The sequence below is a fragment of the Sparus aurata genome, chromosome 6 (genome assembly GCF_900880675.1).
Source record: "Sparus aurata chromosome 6, fSpaAur1.1, whole genome shotgun sequence".
In the NCBI taxonomy this organism is placed as follows: domain Eukaryota; kingdom Metazoa; phylum Chordata; class Actinopteri; order Spariformes; family Sparidae; genus Sparus; species Sparus aurata.
In genome coordinates, this window is record NC_044192.1 from 16,070,685 (window position 1) to 16,082,787 (window position 12,103).

The 12,103-nt window shown below is 40.5% G+C and overlaps 1 non-coding gene across 1 annotated transcript; it reads left to right on the forward strand.

Moving 5' to 3' along the window:
- Positions 1-8,765: 8,765 nt before the first annotated feature.
- trnag-acc (transfer RNA glycine (anticodon ACC)) lies at positions 8,766-8,835 on the forward strand. Its single transcript has one exon. It is a non-coding gene; the product is annotated as a tRNA-Gly (tRNA).
- Positions 8,836-12,103: the final 3,268 nt, after the last annotated feature.

Consider the following 12,103-nt stretch of genomic DNA (forward strand, 5'->3'; position numbering starts at 1 on the left):
CACTGCACCCCAGCCCATCCACTGAGCTCCGCTTCTGACTTGAGGCTCTTTGGCATATTTGATGAAGTCTGATGTACATTGCGTGATTCTTAGAATTTTTGTGGGTTGTATCCACATGGATGATTACACTTATTGCAAGTAACATTGGATAAAATAGCAAGCTGAATAAATGTAATGAATACTTCTGAACGTGTCTGAGAACTGTACTTGTAGATGGAGTCTGCTGAAACTGATTAATTCTCCAGTGGACCGGTGGAGGATCTGTACTAGCCTGAATGCCTCTGACTCATTCAGAGAGAGAGGGGGAGAGAGAGAGAGAAAGAGAGAGAGAGAGAGAGAGAGGGGAAATGACCTCAAGTCTCCCCTCCATCCATCCCTCACCATTCATCCATCCATCCTTAATGGGATACTCTAACCTGGCTGTTTAACACACATTAACATCAGAGCTCCCCTCAGCTGGAAGTCTCGCTTTGGAAGCTTTTGGCGAGAATGGCTTGTTTTTTTTCGAAGGACATTGTCATGTGCATGCTTCAAACGGTATTTTGTTGATTTGAAACAGATGTAAAATGTCTGGCTGTGATATGAGTCCAGTAATATTCGTTAAGATGCACATGTTCATATATAGTCCAGATATGATATTCATGTCTTAAACAACACAAGTTATACAGGTGTAACTAATAAAATGATTAATCATGGTGTTGGGCCTCACCTTACACAAGGCCCGGTTAAGGTGTGTTTAACAACAATAAAAGGGGGATTTAGGTTAAATTTGGCTATCAATAATAATGAATGATTATTTGGGATAATTATTAATTATGATAAATAATATGATCCAATTTGCATTAGATCACCTCGGGGCACCACCCTTGAAGAAGGGAAAAAGATAGCAATTTTACTAAATCAGTCTCATAAAAACGTACTGAACTGTTTATAACTCTGGTTAATAATTAACTTAATAACTACAACCAAATTCACCATAACAGCTAGTAATGGTTGAAGGATTTTGGAGTTCTTGACAGTGTAGAGGTTGGCAACATTCACTCATGTACAATATTAAATAGACAGCAAGAAGGTTCAAGATCTTTTATTTAACACAAAATGGAAACACACAATCGAACTAACATGTACTATACCAGTGTGTGTGTGTGTGTGTGTGTGTGTGTGTGTGCGAGTGCCTGGCAGAACAAAGGAACAATGGCGGTCAATGATATCACATGTGGGTGTGATATGCTCTAGCCTCAAGGAATGTGTGTGTCTGTGAGTATGTATGTGTGTGTGACGTGGTGCCAGGTTATAGAAGATGGTTAGTTGCATGCAGAGACCCTGAGTCTGTGTGAAGCATAATTCAACTAATGTCGAATTAGCCGTCTAGGAAAGCAAACTACCAATAACTTGACTCGAGGTCACCATAACACCAAAACACTGAACAAACACATCAATTGAACACATTACATCAACCAGAGTTTAAAGTCCTGTGCTTAGCCGTGCTATGGTTTGCTATCTAAGCCCAGTTCAACGTTACCAGTCTTTGAGGAGAAGGTGCTGGTGGTTGCAGGAGAAAGTTGGGGCTCCAAGGTTGAACAAGCTGCTCTTGCTGTGCAAGGTTTGATGAAAGTCGGCAGAGGAGGAAACTGGTCGCTCCTTTACTTTGTAAGGATAGCAGCTCGGTGCTAACCTGCTTGGTGTTCCTTAGATCCTCAGATTGGCAGGACCTCGTGTCGCTGCAGTGAGGAGAAGTTCTTTGGGCCTGCTGCCAATGCAGCTTGCAGCTCCCCACAGCTTGTTGGGCCCAGAAGAAGGGATCTAGAAGGCAGGCAGCCCCGTGGGGGAGGTGGAGAGGAGCCCTTGAAGATCCAAAGTTAAAGGAGTAGAGCGCGTTGAGTGAGAGAGCGAACATTGAATGCTCTGGGGTTTTGACTACCTGATCAGCAGGGGGTCTGTCACCCTGACCAATAGTAGCTCAAACCTGAATTCTGCACCTAGGTGTGAAGAATGGGGAATTCTGGGACACTGAGTTCATTTCAGAGTCCATTTTGAAATCCACAATGAATGACTTCATCTGTGGGTCCCAACAATGGCAATATTTTCTTAAGGTGGACCAGTGACAGTCTCTAATATGTGTTAATGCCGGCTTGATACTCCTCAGAAGAAAAACAAGAGCCAATCCAAAACAACCTCTGTTTAAGTTACAAGGTCGGATTGAATTGTGGGTTGAAGCATGTAATACGGACAAAAGGGTGACTACTGTTTGGTTCCCTTTTAAAACCACAGTAAACTTTGCTTTTGTAACTTAAATGGAGTTGCATCAACAAGACTACATAAACTTAATACTTTATCGATAGGTTTTTCACAAAACGCATTAATACTATAAGTTAAAATCCTGTTGTTTTAAGAAATGTGATCTCGGCCGAATTGCATTACAGTGAAGAGTGAAAAAACATTTCACAATCCCATTTAAACATGACGGCCCAGTGCGAGCAATGAGGCAGGACGAGTTCCAATGTTTGCTTATCTATTGATGATGAATGAACATGCACTGAGGGCAAAATTAAATGAAGTGCTGCTTGATTGAGACTGAGTTCATTAATCTGTAACGAGAAACAGTGGGAGAGTAGTTATTGAGAACACAGCTCCCTGCTGTTAAGCTGTTCTGGTTGGCAGACATAATGATGTTAGTTTTACATTGTACATTAACTTGAAAATATTCTGTCCCAGAGGCACAAGGAAATATGTTTCCATCAGGGAAGATTTGGATGAAACAAATTCTGACTGCTGTTGAATGTGAGTTCCTTTATTAAAAGGTTTTCTGCTTCTTTCTTGTCTTCTTCTTCTTCATCGTCTGTTTCTTCTTCTTTTTGAGATATTATGGTCTGCTCAGATAATGAACTACGAAATACTGCGAGGAAGCATACACTAGTGTCTACTCACTCAGTACACTCAAAAAACATGTGCTATACAAGGCAGACGACAACTCTTCACACAAGAGAATACAATGATATTCATTTTTTAGGTTGTTCTTAACTTTGGTGGTTCTGTGGTCAGATTTTTGCCTGCAATGTCAGAGGCTGGGGTTTGATTCCTGGCTAATGCAACAACACTTTTATTCTCATACAACAGCAGGAACGGTGCAGTAATAGAGATACTACTCTGCTATGAACATCTACTTTGCTGAATACATTCAAAAACCTGTACTGTACAACGCACATGATACTTTTTAACTTTTCACCTTTTTGAATTGTAACAGTAAATGGGTCCAGTTTCAGTCAAAACCGTGGATGTCAGAAGTAGGATTCAAGGATTTAAACCATCCAGCTTTCTTTCAAACAGTAGCATTTTCTCGCCTAATGATTCTTCAAAGACTAGTGGCAGTCATTTCCTGGGTCCACATGATAATTTTTAACTTTTCACCTTTTTGAATTGTAACAGTAAATGGGTCCAGTTTCAGTCAAAACCGTGGATGTCAGAAGTAGGATTCAAGGATTCAAACCATCCAGCTTTCTTTCAAACAGTTGCATTTTCTCGCCTAATGATTCTTCAAAAACTAGTGGCAGTCATTTCCTGGGTCCAGGTTGAATCAAACTGGAAGATAACAATGAAACTGTAATGCAGTTTCAATGAAACTGTAATGCAGTTTCAATTCACCTTTTTGAATTGTAACAGTAAATGGGTCCAGTTTCAGTCAAAACCGTGGATGTCAGAAGTAGGATTCAAGGATTCAAACCATCCAGGTTTCTTTCAAACAGTTGCATTTTCTCGCCTAACGATTCTTCAAAAACTAGTGGCACTCATTTCCTGGGTCCAGGTTGAATCAAACTGGAAGATAACAATGAAACTGTAGTGACTGGAAACAAGAAAAAACCATTATGTCCAAAAGCAGACCACAAGGGAGGCTCCTAGACAGATTGTAATTTTGACCTGATGATGGTGCTAAATGAAAAGTAAAAGGGTCACCAACATTTTTTAAAATTCATCCTCAGGAGAACATGCATGTATTTGCCCATGTTCACTACAATCTAACCAATAGTTCTAGACGCATATATGAGTGACTGTCAGATTACCTAATTTTTTACAGTGTATCAATCATTGGTAGTTCAGTGGTAGAATTCTTGCCTGCCACGCGGGAGGTCCGGGTTTGATTCCCGGCCAATGCAAGCAGCCTTAACTTCGTCATTCACAGTAGAAATCGTGGAGTTAAAGAGATACTACTCTGCTGTGAAGCAATCATGAGCATCTACCCTGCTGAATACATAAGCAAACCTGTACTGTACAAAGCACATGATAATTTTTTACTTTTCACCTTTTTGAACTGTAACAGTAAATGGGTCCAGTTTCACTCAAAACCGTGGATGTCAGAAGTAGGATTCAAGGATTCAAACCATCCAGGTTTCTTTCAAACAGCTGCATTTTCTCGCCTAATGATACTTCAAAAACTAGTGGCACTCATTTCCTGGGTCCAAGTTGAATCAAACTGGAAGATAACAATGAAACTGTAGTGACTGGAAACAAGAAAACCATTATGTCCAAAAGCAGACCACAAGGGAGGCTCCTAGACAGATTGTAATTTTGACCTGATGATGGTGCTAAATGAAACGTAAGAGGGTCACCAACGTTTTTTAAAATTCATCCTCAGGGGAACATGCATGTGTTTGCCCATGTTCACTACAATCTAACCAATAGTTTTAGACTCATGTATGAGGGACGTAATATTACCTCATTTTTTACAGTGTTATAAGCATTGGTGGTCAGTGGTAGAATTCTCGCCTGCCACGCGGGAGGCCTGGGTTCGATTCCCGGCCAATGCAAGGAGTCTTTTCACTTCATCAATCACAGTAGGAATTGTGGAGTTAAAGAGATACTACTCTGCTGTGAAGCATGCATGAGCATCTACCCTGCTGAATACATACACAAACCTGTACTGTACAACGCACATGATAATTTTTAACTTTTCTCCTTTTTGAATTGTAACAGTAAATGGGTCCAGTTTCAGTCAAAACCGTGGATGTCAGAAGTAGGATTCAAGGATTCAAACCATCCAGGTTTCTTTCAAACAGTTGCATTTTCTCGCCTAATGATTCTTCAAAAACTAGTGGCAGTCCTTTCCTGGGTCCAGGTTGAATCAAACTGGAAGATAACAATGAAACTGTAATGCAGTTTCAATGAAACTGTAATGCAGTTTCAATTCACCTTTTTGAATTGTAACAGTAAATGGGTCCAGTTTCAGTCAAAACCGTGGATGTCAGAAGTAGGATTCAAGGATTCAAACCATCCAGGTTTCTTTCAAACAGTTGCATTTTCTCGCCTAATGATTCTTCAAAAACTAGTGGCACTCATTTCCTGGGTCCAGGTTGAATCAAACTGGAAGATAATAATGAAACTGTAGTGACTGGAAACAAGAAAAAACCATTATGTCCAAAAGCAGACCACAAGGGAGGCTCCTAGACAGATTGTAATTTTGACCTGATGATGGTGCTAAATGAAAGTAAGAGGGTCACCAACATTTTTTAAAATTCATCCTCAGGGGAACATGCATTTGTTTGCCCATGTTCACTACAATCTAACCAATAGTTTTAGACGCATATATGAGGGACTGTCAGATTGCCTAATTTTTTACAGTGCATTAAGCGTTGGTGGATCAGTGGTAGAATTCTCGCCTGCCACGCGGGAGGCCCGGGTTCGATTCCCGGCCAATGCAAGCAGTCTTAATTTCGTCAATCACAGTAGATATTGTGGAGTTAAAGAGATACTACTCTGCTGTGAAGCATGCATGAGCATCTACCCTGCTGAATACAAAGCACATGATAATTTTTTACTTTTCACCTTTTTGAACTGTAACAGTAAATGGGTCCAGTTTCACTCAAAACCGTGGATGTCAGAAGTAGGATTCAAGGATTCAAACCATCCAGCTTTCTTTCAAACAGTTGCATTTTCTCGCCTAATGATTCTTCAAAAACTAGTGGCACTCATTTCCTGGGTCCAGGTTGAATCAAACTGGAAGATAACAATGAAACTGTAGTGACTGGAAACAAGAAAAAACCATTATGTCCAAAAGCAGACCACAAGGGAGGCTCCTAGACAGATTGTAATTTTGACCTGATGATGGTGCTAAATGAAAGTAGGAGGGTCACCATCATTTTTTAAAATTCATCCTCAGGGGAACATGCATGTGTTTGCCCATGTTCACTACAATCTAACCAATAGTTTTAGACGCATATATGAGGGACTGTCAGATTGCCTTATTTTTTATAGTGTATTAAGCATTGGTGGTTCAGTGGTAGAATTCGCGTCTGCCACGCGGGAGGCCTGCGTTTGGTTCCTGGCCAATGCAAGCAGTCTTAACTTTGTCAATCACAGTAGAAATCGTGGAGTTAAAGAGATACTACTCTGCTGTGAAGCATGCATGAGCATCTACCCTGCTGATTACATACACAAACCTGTACTGTACAAAGCACATGATAATTTTTTACTTTTCACCTTTTTGAATTGTAACAGTAAATGGGTCCAGTTTCAGTCAAAACCGTGGATGTCAGAAGTAGGATTCAAGGATTCAAACCATCCAGGTTTCTTTCAAACAGCTGCATTTTCTCGCCTAATGATACTTCAAAAACTAGTGGCAGTCATTTCCTGGGTCCAGGTTGAATCAAACTGGAAGATAACAATGAAACTGTAGTGACTGGAAACAAGAAAACCATTATGTCCAAAAGCAGACCACAAGGGAGGCTCCTAGACAGATTGTAATTTTGACCTGATGATGGTGCTAAATGAAACGTAAGAGGGTCACCAACGTTTTTTAAAATTCATCCTCAGGGGAACATGCATGTGTTTGCCCATGTTCACTACAATCTAACCAATAGTTTTAGACGCATATATGAGGGACTGTCAGATTGCCAAATTTTTTACAGTGTATTAAGCATTGGTGGTTCAGTGGTAGAATTCTCGCCTGCCACGCGGGAGGCCCGGGTTCGTTTCCCGGCCAATGCAAGCAGTCTTAATTTCGTCAATCACAGTAGAAATTGTGGAGTTAAAGAGATACTACTCTGCTGTGAAGCATGCATGAGCATCTACCCTGCTGAATACATACACAAAGCACATGATAACTTTTCACCTTTTTGAATTGTAACAGTAAATGGGTCCAGTTTCAGTCAAAACCGTGGATGTCAGAAGTAGGATTCAAGGATTCAAACCATCCAGGTTTCTTTCAAACAGCTGCATTTTCTCGCCTAATGATACTTCAAAAACTAGTGGCAGTCATTTCCTGGGTCCAGGTTGAATCAAACTGGAAGATAACAATGAAACTGTAGTGACTGGAAACAAGAAAAAACCATTATGTCCAAAAGCAGACCACAAGGGAGGCTCCTAGACAGATTGTAATTTTGACCTGATGATGGTGCTAAATGAAAGTAGGAGGGTCACCATCATTTTTTAAAATTCATCCTCAGGGGAACATGCATTTGTTTGCCCATGTTCACTACAATCTAACCAATAGTTTTAGACGCATATATGAGGGACTGTCAGATTGCCTAATTTTTTACAGTGTGTTAAGCGTTGGTGGTTCAGTGGTAGAATTCTCGCCTGCCACGCGGGAGGCCCGGGTTCGATTCCTGGCCAATGCAAGCAGTCTTAATTTCGTCAATCACAGTAGAAATTGTGGAGTTAAAGAGATACTACTCTGCTGTGAAGCATGCATGAGCATCTACCCTGCTGAATACATACACAAACCTGTACTGTACAAAGCATATGATAATTTTTAACTTTTCACCTTTTTGAATTTTACAGTAAATGGGTCCAGTTTCAGTCAAAACCGTGGATGTCAGAAGTAGGATTCAAGGATTCAAACCATCCAGGTTTCTTTCAAACAGCTGCATTTTCTCGCCTAATGATACTTCAAAAACTAGTGGCAGTCATTTCCTGGGTCCAGGTTGAATCAAACTGGAAGATAACAATGAAACTGTAGTGACTGGAAACAAGAAAAAACCATTATGTCCAAAAGCAGACCACAAGGGAGGCTCCTAGACAGATTGTAATTTTGACCTGATGATGGTGCTAAATGAAAAGTAAGAGGGTCACCAACGTTTTTTAAAATTCATCCTCAGGGGAACATGCATGTGTTTGCCCATGTTCACTACAATCTAACCAATAGTTTTAGACTCATGTATGAGGGACGTAATATTACCTCATTTTTTACAGTGTTATAAGCATTGGTGGTCAGTGGTAGAATTCTCGCCTGTCACGCGGGAGGCCCGGGTTCGATTCCCGGCATGAGCATCTCCCTGCTGAATACATACACAAACCTGTTCTGTACAAAGCACATGATAATTTTTTACTTTTCACCTTTTTGAATTGTAACAGTAAATGGGTCCAGTTTCAGTCAAAACCGTGGATGTCAGAAGTAGGATTCAAGGATTCAAACCATCCAGCTTTCTTTCAAACAGTTGCATTTTCTCGCCTAATGATTCTTCAAAAACTAGTGGCAGTCATTTCCTGGGTCCTGGTTGAATCAAACTGGAAGATAACAATGAAACTGTAGTGACTGGAAACAAGAAAAAACCACTATGTCCAAAAGCAGACCACAAGGGAGGCTCCTAGACAGATTGTGATTTTGACCTGATGATGGTGCTAAATGAAAAGTAAGAGGGTCACCAACGTTTTTTAAAATTCATCCTCAGGGGAACATGCATGTGTTTGCCCATGTTCACTACAATCTAACCAATAGTTTTAGACTCATGTATGAGGGACGTAATATTACCTCATTTTTTACAGTGTTATAAGCATTGGTGGTCAGTGGTAGAATTCTCGCCTACCACGCGGGAGGCCCGGGTTCGATTCCCGGCCAATGCAAGGAGTCTTTTAACTTCATCAATCACAGTAGGAATTGTGGAGTTAAAGAGATACTACTCTGCTGTGAAGCATGCATGAGCATCTACCCTGCTGAATACATACACAAACCTGTACTGTAAAACGCACATGATAATTTTTAACTTTTCTCCTTTTTGAATTGTAACAGTACATGGGTCCAGTTTCAGTCAAAACCGTAGATGTCAGAAGTAGGATTCAAGGATTCAAACCATCCAGGTTTCTTTCAAACAGTTGCATTTTCTCGCCTAATGATTCTTCAAAAACTAGTGGCAGTCATTTCCTGGGTCCAGGTTGAATCAAACTGGAAGATAACAATGAAACTGTAGTGACTGGAAACAAGAAAAAACCATTATGTCCAAAAGCAGACCACAAGGGAGGCTCCTAGACAGATTGTAATTTTGACCTGATGATGGTGCTAAATGAAAGTAGGAGGGTCACCATCATTTTTTAAAATTCATCCTCAGGGGAACATGCATTTGTTTGCCCATGTTCACTACAATCTAACCAATAGTTTTAGACGCATATATGAGGGACTGTCAGATTGCCTAATTTTTTACAGTGTGTTAAGCGTTGGTGGTTCAGTGGTAGAATTCTCGCCTGCCACGCGGGAGGCCCGGGTTCGATTCCTGGCCAATGCAAGCAGTCTTAATTTCGTCAATCACAGTAGAAATTGTGGAGTTAAAGAGATACTACTCTGCTGTGAAGCATGCATGAGCATCTACCCTGCTGAATACATACACAAAGCATATGATAATTTTTAACTTTTCACCTTTTTGAATTTTACAGTAAATGGGTCCAGTTTCAGTCAAAACCGTGGATGTCAGAAGTAGGATTCAAGGATTCAAACCATCCAGGTTTCTTTCAAACAGCTGCATTTTCTCGCCTAATGATACTTCAAAAACTAGTGGCACTCATTTCCTGGGTCCAGGTTGAATCAAACTGGAAGATAACAATGAAACTGTAGTGACTGGAAACAAGAAAACCATCATGTCCAAAAGCAGACCACAAGGGAGGCTCCTAGACAGATTGTAATTTTGACCTGATGATGGTGCTAAATGAAAAGTAAGAGGGTCACCAACGTTTTTTAAAATTCATCCTCAGGGGAACATGCATGTGTTTGCCCATGTTCACTACAATCTAACCAATAGTTTTAGACTCATGTATGAGGGACGTAATATTACCTCATTTTTTACAGTGTTATAAGCATTGGTGGTCAGTGGTAGAATTCTCGCCTGTCACGCGGGAGGCCCGGGTTCGATTCCCGGCATGAGCATCTCCCTGCTGAATACATACACAAACCTGTTCTGTACAAAGCACATGATAATTTTTTACTTTTCACCTTTTTGAATTGTAACAGTAAATGGGTCCAGTTTCAGTCAAAACCGTGGATGTCAGAAGTAGGATTCAAGGATTCAAACCATCCAGGTTTCTTTCAAACAGCTGCATTTTCTCGCCTAATGATACTTCAAAAACTAGTGGCAGTCATTTCCTGGGTCCAGGTTGAATCAAACTGGAAGATAACAATGAAACTGTAGTGACTGGAAACAAGAAAACCATTATGTCCAAAAGCAGACCACAAGGGAGGCTCCTAGACAGATTGTAATTTTGACCTGATGATGGTGCTAAATGAAACGTAAGAGGGTCACCAACGTTTTTTAAAATTCATCCTCAGGGGAACATGCATGTGTTTGCCCATGTTCACTACAATCTAACCAATAGTTTTAGACTCATGTATGAGGGACGTAATATTACCTCATTTTTTACAGTGTTATAAGCATTGGTGGTCAGTGGTAGAATTCTCGCCTGCCACGCGGGAGGCCCGGGTTCGATTCCCGGCCAATGCAAGGAGTCTTTTAACTTCATCAATCACAGTAGGAATTGTGGAGTTAAAGAGATACTACTCTGCTGTGAAGCATGCATGAGCATCTACCCTGCTGAATACATACACAAACCTGTACTGTACAACGCACATGATAATTTTTAACTTTTCTCCTTTTTGAATTGTAACAGTAAATGGGTCCAGTTTCAGTCAAAACCGTGGATGTCAGAAGTAGGATTCAAGGATTCAAACCATCCAGGTTTCTTTCAAACAGTTGCATTTTCTCGCCTAATGATTCTTCAAAAACTAGTGGCACTCATTTCCTGGGTCCAGGTTGAATCAAACTGGAAGATAACAATGAAACTGTAATGCAGTTTCAATGAAACTGTAATGCAGTTTCAATGAAACTGTAATGCAGTTTCAATTCACCTTTTTGAATTGTAACAGTAAATGGGTCCAGTTTCAGTCAAAACCGTGGATGTCAGAAGTAGGATTCAAGGATTCAAACCATCCAGGTTTCTTTCAAACAGTTGCATTTTCTCGCCTAATGATTCTTCAAAAACTAGTGGCACTCATTTCCTGGGTCCAGGTTGAATCAAACTGGAAGATAACAATGAAACTGTAGTGACTGGAAACAAGAAAAAACCATTATGTCCAAAAGCAGACCACAAGGGAGGCTCCTAGACAGATTGTAATTTTGACCTGATGATGGTGCTAAATGAAAAGTAAGAGGGTCACCAACATTTTTTAAAATTCATCCTCAGGGGAACATGCATGTGTTTGCCCATGTTCACTACAATCTAACCAATAGTTTTAGACCCATGTATGAGGGACGTAATATTACCTCATTTTTTACAGTCATATAAGCATTGGTGGTTCAGTGGTAGAATTCTCGCCTGCCACGCGGGAGGCCTGCGTTCGGTTCCTGGCCAATGCAAGCAGTCTTAACTTTGTCAATCACAGTAGAAATCGTGGCGTTCAAGAGATACTACTCTGCTGTGAAGCATGCATGAGCATCTACCCTGCTGAATACATACACAAACCTGTACTGTACAATGCACATGATAATTTTTAACATTTCACCTATCTGAATTGTAACAGTAAATGGGTCCAGTTTCAGTCAAAACCGTGGATGTCAGAAGTAGGATTCAAGGATTTAAACCATCCAGCTTTCTTTCAAACAGTTGCATTTTCTCGCCTAATGATTCTTCAAAAACTAGTGGCAGTCATTTCCTGGGTCCAGGTTGAATCAAACTGTCTGAGTCTGAGCCTTTTAACTTCGGTAGAAACTGTGGACTTATAGAGATACTACTCTGCTGTTAAGCGTGCATGGGTGTCTACTCTGCTGAATACATTCACAAACTTGTACTGTACAACGCACATGACAGGGACTTTTTTAACTTTTTTTCTTTTTTCAATTCCCAGCCCAAC